The following is a 10,387-nucleotide window of genomic DNA, read 5'->3' as shown; positions in this document are numbered from 1 at the left end:
TTACCTAATGGATTCTAGCATCAAAAGTAGTTCCGTGCTAGTCACGCAGACACAGCTTCCATCGTCACCGACTGCTACAAAATGGCGCCCGAATTGAACGGCCCGCTTTTCGTCGTCTGCTGCCGCGCACAGCTCGATGGGATCGCACCGCGCTCCACCGATCTAGAGTGACCTAGAGTATGGGAGAGTGTCCAAAACGCCGCGCGAATGCATACGCGAGTATAGCTCCACAGCAGAATTTTCCTTCCTCTATGGTTCCGCTGTAATCGAAGAAACAGCGCTTTTGAATGGGACGAAGGGTTGAGACAACGTACACGAGCGCTGTCGTGGTTCTTTCGGACAAGTATGTGAGACTACAGGCGCCGAAAGCTTATGCGCAGATCACTCATTAGACACCGTGCGCGGTCATCAGATTCTGTCTGTACTGCAAAATGCGATAGGAGCACTGCATAGAACCACTACGGTTCTTATCCATGCTGGTCTCAACGATGTGCTGAAGGGAAGGAGCCAGAACCTAAACAGACAGTTAGAGGTTGGGTTACGTAAACTCAGAGAAACCTCTGCGAATGTGCATGTGACCATACGCACAATCCCACATGTCCGGGGCCAGGCTAGCGGGATGGAACGGAGTGTGCTTGAGGCTAACCGGGTCATTAGGGGTCTGAGCCGACCACTTGGGTACGGCATAATCGAGGTAAACCGGGAAGTGTACGAGTCTGGCTCCCGCCCTTTTGCACAGGATGGCATTCACTACAGTGGTGCCACGGGCGGGAGGGTAGGTAGTAGGATAGGGCGCCAAGCTACGGCTTTTTTGGGGGAATTAACCCAGAGCCCTAAGACCACCAGTGTAGACGAAGATGGACCCAGAGAGGCCCCAAGATTCAAGAAACGTAGAATCGGTAGGAGAAGAAATAGACGTAAGCACCAGGGGCAAGGTCATACTGACATAGGGTACATTAACATGCAAGGTGGCAGGAATAGGCTGAAGTGGGAGGAGATAGACGAGCAACTAAGGCAGGAAAAGCTGATGGTATACGGGTTTGTGGAGACACATCTTAGGGACATGGAGCAACCTCCCTGTAATCCTGACTATGCATGGGAATATAATTGCAATAGAACAGAGGGCAGCAGAAAAGGGGGTGGAATTGGTGCATTCATTCATAAAAGTATGAATTGGCAAAGGGTCAAACAGGAATGCAAGGAGCATTTATGGCTAAAAGGGAAAGTTGCAGGAGAGCAGACACTCCTTAATTGGCTTTGTATACCTGTGGACAGGAGCAAATGCCAAAGAGGAAAACAAAAAAAAAAAATGCTGGAATGCATATCAAGTGACATCAATGAGCTAGGAGAAGGGTGCGAGATTATTATACTAGGAGATATGAACGCACACATAGAAGACATGGACGGGTACACTGCAGACTCAACAGGCAACATGATGCTGGATATGTGTGAAATGCATGACTTAGTTGTATGCAACAGTGCTGACAAGTGTGAAGGGCACATAACATGGGAGGTAGGGAGCCTGCAGTCGACGATAGATTATGCACTAATGTCACATAGGATGCACGATAGGCTAAATGTAATGAGCATAGATGAATATGGCTCCAGAAGTCTAGGTAGTGATCACAAACGTATTAAGGTGAGTTTTAGAAGGGAAATGAAAGTAGGTAGGAGGCAAGATGAACAACCAGGTGGGATATTTTACTCAGAAAAGCAGCTTGAAATAGCAACCCAGCAAATTGAGGAAGTAATTTCAGAGGATACAAAAACAGAATGGACATATGCAAATTTAACAGGGCTATTTGAGCTAGAGCTTACTAAGGTACGAGTCAGGACAAAAGGGAACAGAAGACGTAAACCCAAGAGCTGGTGGGATGAGGAGGTTAAGAAGGCCTTAGAGAAACGTCAGGAAGCATCCAGGGAACACAGATATTCAAAGCAGAGGGTTGAACCAGAAGCTGATGTAGGCAGAAAATGGAATAACTTTTTAAACTGTAGAAGGGAAGCATCCCATTTGATCAATGAGAAGATCAGAAGAAAGGGGAGCCAATGGTTGTCAGAAGTAAACAAAAAATAGTTGCAGTGGCTTAGCTCGGCTATGCCAGGATATACGTAGCGTTAGCAAAGGTTCAGCTGAAGGTCCGAGTCGCATTGGCGCTTTCGCTGAGTTTCACAGTATATTCAGTCGATCGGCGAGCCTTGACGTCATCGACGGCGTTTTGTTGTTGCTGCAGGGGTGGTCGGGCACGTCGCTCAGCCTCCTGGCGACGCCGCTTTGCTAGACGTTCGTCCCTTTGCTCCAGTGTCTCCGCAGCACGTTTAGCCTTCTTCTGTTCATTCCTCCTACGCTCAACCGCTAATTGCCAGGCAACTACTTCGGGATCCGATGAGTCAAGCTTCTCCGTTCTTCTGCGCTGTTGAGCAGCATTTGCGCTCTCCTTCTCCATGGCTATACCACACTGGCAAACGCCAGTCAGAAGCGCAGCGGCTCCAGCGCAGTGTGAGACGGCGGCTGCACAGCGAGCGCGCGCCGGCGCCAGTGCGTCTACCACGGCTACGACGTCACTCCTCTGGAATGCGCAGACCGGCGGCGGTGAGTCGCGCGCGGCGGCGGCGGAGTGCGCGAGAGGTGCCGGCTCCGGTGGCTCCGGTGCGCAAGCCGTGTGACATCACTGATCCTTGCACATGCGCAGCACGGCTCTTGATGTGCCGCGCGAAACGGGCTTGGCTAGGCCAGTGTAGCTAACGCTACAAAAGGATAGAAAAGCAGCGAAGAAATTTTGGGAACATCTCAACTCCTTGAGTAATAAGACTAGCCTAGAGCAGAGGTTTATAGTTACAGCTCAAGGTGTTCGACTAGAGGGAGATGAAGCAATGGAACATATAAGAACAATGATGACAGAAAAATTTAAAGAACGAAACATAGCATGTGCTCAATCAGGTGAGGATAGACTAGTCAGTGTAGTGGCTCCACTGGCACAAAGCGAGTGGGAAAGGGCAGAGAAGAGGGTTCCTAGTAGCACGTCGACAGGTCCTGATGGCATCCCAATTATATTGATAAAGACATTGGGCCCAAAATCTAAGAAAGCATTAAGAGAGGCAGTGAGCAAAATGATAATGGACGGTAAAGCCCCCGACGGGTGGAGACTGAGCAGGATGAGCATGATATATAATGGAAATGGGGACAAAGCCGACATAAACAACTACCGTCCCATAACAGTGACGTCAGTGGTTTACAGGGTGGTGATGCAGATTATAAAGGACAGACTGCAGGCATGGTTGGAGAGTGAGGAGGTGCTGGGGGAACTACAAAATGGGTTCCGGAAACAAAGAAGATTAGAAGATAATCTGTTCTCATTGACACAGTGTATTGAAATAGCAGAAAAGGATCACAGGCCCCTATGGCTTGCATTTCTGGATATCAAGGGAGCCTATCACAGTGTAATCCAAAAGGATTTGTGGGACATACTGGGCACTCTAGATGTGAAGATGGAGTAAGAAATCTTTTAAAAGATATCTATAAAAGTAACAAGGTGCTTATAAAACGGGAAAACAAGGTATCTGGGCATATAGAGATATAGCAGGGGCTTAGGCAGGGGTGCCCTCTGTCACCTCTGTTGTTCATGCTGTATTTACAAGGATTAGAGAAAAAATTAGAGAGGAGCGGACTTGGCTTCAACCTTTCCTATTTCAAGCAAGGAGAATGGATTAAACAGTCATTACCAGGACTGATGTATGCGGTGTGGGGATGCGCGACTCTCATGCGTCCCCTGATGTTGTTTTCCCCGCATGTCTCCTGTAGTCCGGCTTCTCTGCGTGGCTAAGCCCGGCGGTGGTTGCGGCGCGTTGCGAGAGATGGCGCTAGTGTCGCGATGCTAACGCCACCGAACGGCGGGGTCACTTGGGAGAAAAAGGTCGGAGGCGCTCTCTCTTTGGCTGGGGATCGGCGACCAACACGCACGAACGCTTCGCGCGTGCGCCGGCCCGCTTCGCGCGACCGTCGCGCAAGGCTAAGAGCAGGACACCGGTATGGACGAACACGGATCGTTCGAGCGCGCTACCGTTCGCGTGACTGTACACGTGAACGACTAGGCGATGGTGTCATAGCATGGGGCGAACGTATTCGCTCGCTATCGGGTCGCGGTGAGTCGGACTTCCTTGATTTGTCGCGCGCCCGTGTGAATGTTCAATTTGTTGTAATTCGGCTAGTGTGCATTAGTGTATGAAAGGTGCAATAAATGCCCTTTTGATTGTTTGCACTACTGTGTTGTGGTTCCTTTAATTGTCCCAAGAGCACATGTGAGACCCCACAGCGGATGACATTGTACTTATGGCTGACAGCAAGGAAGACTTGCAGAGATTAATGGACATCTGTGGTAAAGAGGGAGATAGCTTAGGTTTGAAGTTTAGTAAAGAAAAATCGGCAGTCATGACTTTTAATGATAATCAGGGCAGCGAGCATAGGATACAGGAGGTTACGCTGGAGGTGGTGGATAAGTACCAATATCCAGGGGCGGATCCAGGTTTTTTCCGAGGGGGGGGTCAGCTTCTGTCAATGATGATGATGATGATAGTAGCCTTTCTTATTTACCGAAATTCACCGTTTCTGCTCACGATAAACCCGCGTTTTATACGGCTAGAGCAACACCTGTAGCCCGCCGCGGTGGCTCAGTCAGCTCAGGCGTTGCGCTGCTGAGCACGAGATCGCGGGATCGAATCCCGCCGCGGCGGCCGCATTTCGATGGAGGCGAAATGCAAAAACGCTCGTGTGCTTGCGTTGTAGTGCACGTTAAAGAACCACGGGTGATCAAAATAATCCGGAGCCTTCCACTACGGCGTGCCTCATAATCAGAACTGGTTTTGGCACGTAAAACCCCCGAACGAGGAAGAAGCCCTATAGCGAAGCCAGGTATCGGTTTCTCCGAGCTTATAGGAAAAGGACGTTACCCAATACAGCCATGTGCTTGGCGGCTGTGCCAGGCACATGGCTGTGTTCAATACAAGGTGTTCAAAACTAAGCTTTATGGTTTTCTTAAAATTAGGCACTAGGAGGCACACGAAGACCACCTGTGCACATAAGTTATGTGGCCAGGGGGGCACAAAGTGAGCTGATAATTATCGCTGTGAGCAGCCCAATTAACTCAAATTGAACAATTATTTTTTGTCGACTGCAGTAAGTCGGTATGTGTGCATTGAAAACTTAGTGGCAGTCGTGTTTCTACACAGTATCAGTCGGAAGAATTATTCTAGCGTGTTCATGCTCCGCGATATATCCGCCTCCAAATTTCAATTGTCGTACTGCGCAGAGTTATCGAGTCGACGCGAAATTGGTTTATGCCTTGCGTTGCTGTGGAAGGGAGGCATTTTGAACATTTTTAGGGCATTGACATCTTGATGGGTGGAGTGTTTTCATGAGATCTGTGCATGATGACACCAAGCTTAACGCGGCGATATGAAATATTCGTTAGCATAGCTAAAAAGGTTTCTGCTGTTGATGCTGCAGTTGTTGCTCTTGATTTCAATAAAACTTACAATACTTGGAAATAAGCAGTCACTTTATTTGCGTAGCCCAAGCAAGGACCATGCCCGGTCGTCTAGTCACCATTACACACGCGCACTGCCCTCCGGCTTCTCCGCTCGCGCCATTATTTCGGCATGGCAGCTGCACCATGTTTACAGGCTGCATGGTCGCGTGTTCCGACAGTGGTTACGGGTTCTTCGATTTTTTTTTTATTTCACCAGCCGTGAGGAGAAGGGGGAGAGTTATTATCTTTGCCAATGTCTCCACCGCGTTGTCAGACTAAACGCCGCACTCAACAGCCGCGTCACATCAGAGAGGAGCTTTGCGCCGTTCCTCACTCTCTTGCATGCGTAATCATGCGAACGACAATTAAAAATTTGGAGTTGGATATCTCGAAGCACAGACACGCTAGAAGAATTCTTCCAAGTGAAACTGTGTAGAAACACGACTGCCTCTAACTTTTTAATACAAACATACACACTTACTGCAGTCAATAAAAAGTTACTTATTCAATTTTAGTTGATTCGGCTGCTGACAGCGATAATTATCTTCTCAATTTGTGTCCCCCTGGGCACATAACTTATTTGCGCAGGTGGTCTTCACGTGCCTCTCAGTGCCTAATTTTAAGAAAACCATAAAGCTTAATTTTGAACACCCGGTATATCTAGCGTGTATTGTTTCTTAAAATAAAATTTGGGATGATCTGTCGCAGGTTCGTTATAAATGCGTATAAGGACGGGTCCGTCTTTGGAGTTCGGTTGGGACACCTTGATTTCCTTAAGAAGGTTTTTTGTGTTTGGCTGAGACACCTTCGTTTGCTTTGGAGGACTAACGCTCCGCTCCAACGAGGCAACCGCTACGCTGGTTGTTTACGATATGCGTATCACAGCGTATGAAAACTCACGACGCCTCCAACAAGAAGAACGATGTGGCGTAGTAGCCGAGAGTGCGAGCTATCGTCTTCATGCTTTGTTTCCCACGCAACGTCATCCTTTTACACAAGGCGCGCATCTGCTCCCATTTCTCTAACCACGCGACGCCATCCTAGGCCCGCGCGCTGGCGTTGGCCGCTGACGTCACGCTCCCCCACTTCGGAGCCGCTGCTCGAGACTTCACCCCGCTCCGCGAGAACGCCCACTCAGATAAACGGATCCGGCGGCTTTGAGCCTCCTATGCTTAATGTAGAGCAATAAAACTGCGAAGTTACAATGAAAAACTTGTAGCATACGAACGGTACTGTGCTCGTGCTGGATATTGTCAACGTGTAACTGTGATCACAATGAGTGCTACAGTTTAAAAAAATTGCCTATGCGTAGTTCTTAGTTTAGCTGTTATTATTTATATGTGAACACTTCAGCGAGAGACCTCTTTCATTAAGTAGGTTGCTCGCAGAACCGACGACAGCCAATGAGGCAACCGATGACACCCCGAGGGGGAACTATGTTAATCAGGCGCGAAGGCGCTAGCGCGCACATCGGCGTGCTTGGCAAAAGAGAGATCCCCTCGTTCATTCGACGCCACCGACGGGGCGAGTAAGGCACGGCCGGCGCCAGGAGGTCCAAGGTGTTCATGTGAAAAAAAGAACTATGGCAATCGCGACACCGCACCCCTACGGAATACAACTAAGCTTGTGAGCGAGCTAGCTTTGCTTCTACATGGCTAATACCACTGGTACTCGCGAAAAATACTTTTGAAGAATGCTGGTGGCCATATTTTTTTGCGACAGGGCCATCCCCCTGTCAGCGAGGGGGTGATGCAGAAATCTGAGGGGGGGGGGGGTCAGGACATCCGGACATCCCCCCTGGATCCGCGCCTGCCAATATCTTGGAGTGTGGATAAACAATGGGGCTGAGTACCTAACGGAACATGAAAAATATGTGACGGCTAAAGGTAGCAGAAATGCAGGTGTGATGAAAAATAGGGCACTGTGGAATTACAATAGGTACGAAGTGGTGAGAGGGATTTGGAAAGGGGTGATGGTCCCTAGTTTGACTTTCGGCAATGCGGTCCTGTGCATGAGATCAGAGGTTCGAGCAAGGTTGGAAGTTAAGCAGCAAGGGGTAGGTAGACTGGCTCTGGGAGCACACGGAAATACACCAAATCAGGGGGTACAGGGTGACATGGGATGGACGTCATTCGAGGGCAGGGAAGCTAGCAGTAAGATACAATTTGAGGAGCGATTGAGAGAAATGGCAGAAAAGCGGTGGGCAAGGAGAGTTTTCAGTTATTTGTACATGAGGAATGTTGATACAAAATGGAGGAAGCTGACCAGAAAACTTTCAATCAAATATTTGGACTGCAGGAGGGGTGCAAACCAGGAAACAGCGGTTAAGAAAAAGGTTAAGGAAACAGAGAGGGGTCTGTGGAAAACAGGGATGCAGACGAAATCAGCACTGGGAACATACCGAACTTTCAAGCAAGAAATTGCCAAAGAAAATATCTACGATAATTCTAGGGGAAGCTCTTTGTTGTTTGAAGCCAGGACGGGAGTACTGCGGACTGACATGTACCGAGTCAAGTACGTACTAAGGTATAGACACGCTGTGCTGTGCGTGTGGAGAAGAAGAGGAAACGGCTGAACACCTCATACTTTTCTGTAAAGGGCTTAACCCTACAGTGCAAAGCAACGGGGTTGATTTTTTCAAAGTATTGGGGTTTAGGGACAGTGAAGGCAAAATAGACTTTAAGGGGGTAGAAATAACCAAACAGAGGTTATCTGATTGGTGGATAAAATCAAGGCAGGGGTGAAATTTCACCCACCACAAAGTACAAAATATGTTAATAGTCATGGCTAGGTGGTGTATGCCACCGCCCGGTTTTAGAGTCACTGTATATGCTCCCTACGGGAGCATCTCTACTCGGTTTAAAGGGTTCAGCCTCACCCACCCATCCATCCATTCATCGTGGGCTTTCCCCGCTGCAAAAGCCGCGCCAAGGCGGCGGTAGTCTGCTACGAGCCTGATATTTTGGTTGCTATTAGCCAACATCGCTATAATTTGAGATATATTAAGCACCACGTCACCGCAAGGTAATACCGCAGTGACTCACCGCACAGAGAACGCGTTTGCCGGCTGTGAATATGGGTATTTTGTCTATTTCCTTCTATAGCTCACTTGGTCCGCGCTTACGCGGCTGTTTGAGTAACGCATTCCGCGCGCTTACTTCATTTAGTTATGCGTGGTATGAGCAACGTGAACGTGCTGCAGAAGAAAATAAGCTAGAGACCGCGATAATAACCAATTGAGAGAACGTAGCAGATACGGCTAGGTCATGCTAACGCTTTTACACCCTATCGTTTCCTTTCTTTTATTTCATGCATTTGATTTGCTTTACAAGACTGCATCCCGCGCTTTGTTCTTTCTTTATTAAGGCGAAATCCTTAACTGGGCTCTTGGGAAGCGGAGTGTGTCTGTTGGCCGATGCTGCGGTACCAAAAATTAATACAAACCGCGTAACTCTCGCGGCTCGTTCACTTGGTATATATACCAAAGTATAGTGTGGAAAGGCACAAATGTGTCACTAAGATGACTGATGGGTCACGGCATTAGTAACTTGACATACTTGCACTCACGTCACCATTAAGGATAACAATATGACGTGTGGTCACATGAAGACGGCCAGAAATCCCTCGGATGCCATGCGTGTGACGATAAAAACGTGTTGAATGCCAATCTCGATCTCAACGTGTCGAACTTACCCATATATCATGAAAAACTGAGAGCACAGGTAAAGGGTAATAATAGTAATGATAATTTCTAGGGTTTTACACCCCAAAATCACAATATGGCTATGAGAGACGCCGCAGTGGAGGGCTTCCGTTAATTTCGACCACCTGAGGTTCTTTAACGTGCACCTAAATCTGTGTACACGGGTGTTTTGTGCATTTTGCCTCCATCGAAATGTAAGCCGCCGTGGCCGGGAATCGAACCCTCGTCCTCGAGCTTAGCAGTACAACCTACCAAAGCCACTAAGCTATAGCACGGCGTGTATAGGTAAAGGGTACGCGAGAAATATATGCGGCAAAAAACAAGACAAACCAAAATAAATGAAACGCTAACACTGCAACATTGTACACGTATGCCTCATTTCGTGGCAAGCGTCAGAAAACGAACATGATGCATTACGGATGTGCAACTCGTATTTAGCCTTCTTGTGTTGCAAGAGCGCAAACACTAAGCGAGCTTTAACATGAAAGTAACTTTTAGAATATTTATTGCGTATGCTCGCCGGTTCGTACACAGCAAATATACTTATCGATCAATAACTACGTACTTGTACTTACGTAATGAAAGAGGCAACAAATCACCACAACATAAACCTTTCATTTTTTGCTGTTATTGAAGGTAACTATTTTAGGGATATGTCGAATCAATAGCGATATTTGCAGTGCATCAAAGAGTAATTTTCAAGACGATTTTCCACTCAATATAATGCAAGCACAAAATCGTCACGCGCCATGAATGCTTGTTAGTTTACGTAAGAAATCACACGTTACGCAATAACTATGACAAAATGACAAGTTACATGTTGGTAATTTCAGGGAGGATTCACGAATTATTAAAACAAGGCTATTGCAGTAATAACTTTTACATAACAAATTAGTAAATGGCTAGGCCAGTAGTAGCTATCTATTCATTTCAATGTAGAAAAAATTATATTTGTTTAGCTATAGCTAAACAAATATATTTTTTCCAGCCAATGTATATATTGCTAGATATTGATATAATATCCAGCCAATATATATATTGGCTGGATCGAATGGCTTTTCTTTTGAATGTCTGATTTTGAAAAAAAAAAAAAAAGCTTCGCTCACGGTGAACCTTAAGGTACATCATGCGCGAAGTTGGTATTGAAGAGATAGCGTAC

Source organism: Dermacentor silvarum, chromosome 7, assembly GCF_013339745.2.
Source record: "Dermacentor silvarum isolate Dsil-2018 chromosome 7, BIME_Dsil_1.4, whole genome shotgun sequence".
Classification (NCBI taxonomy): domain Eukaryota; kingdom Metazoa; phylum Arthropoda; class Arachnida; order Ixodida; family Ixodidae; genus Dermacentor; species Dermacentor silvarum.
This window is presented reverse-complemented; position numbering follows the sequence as displayed.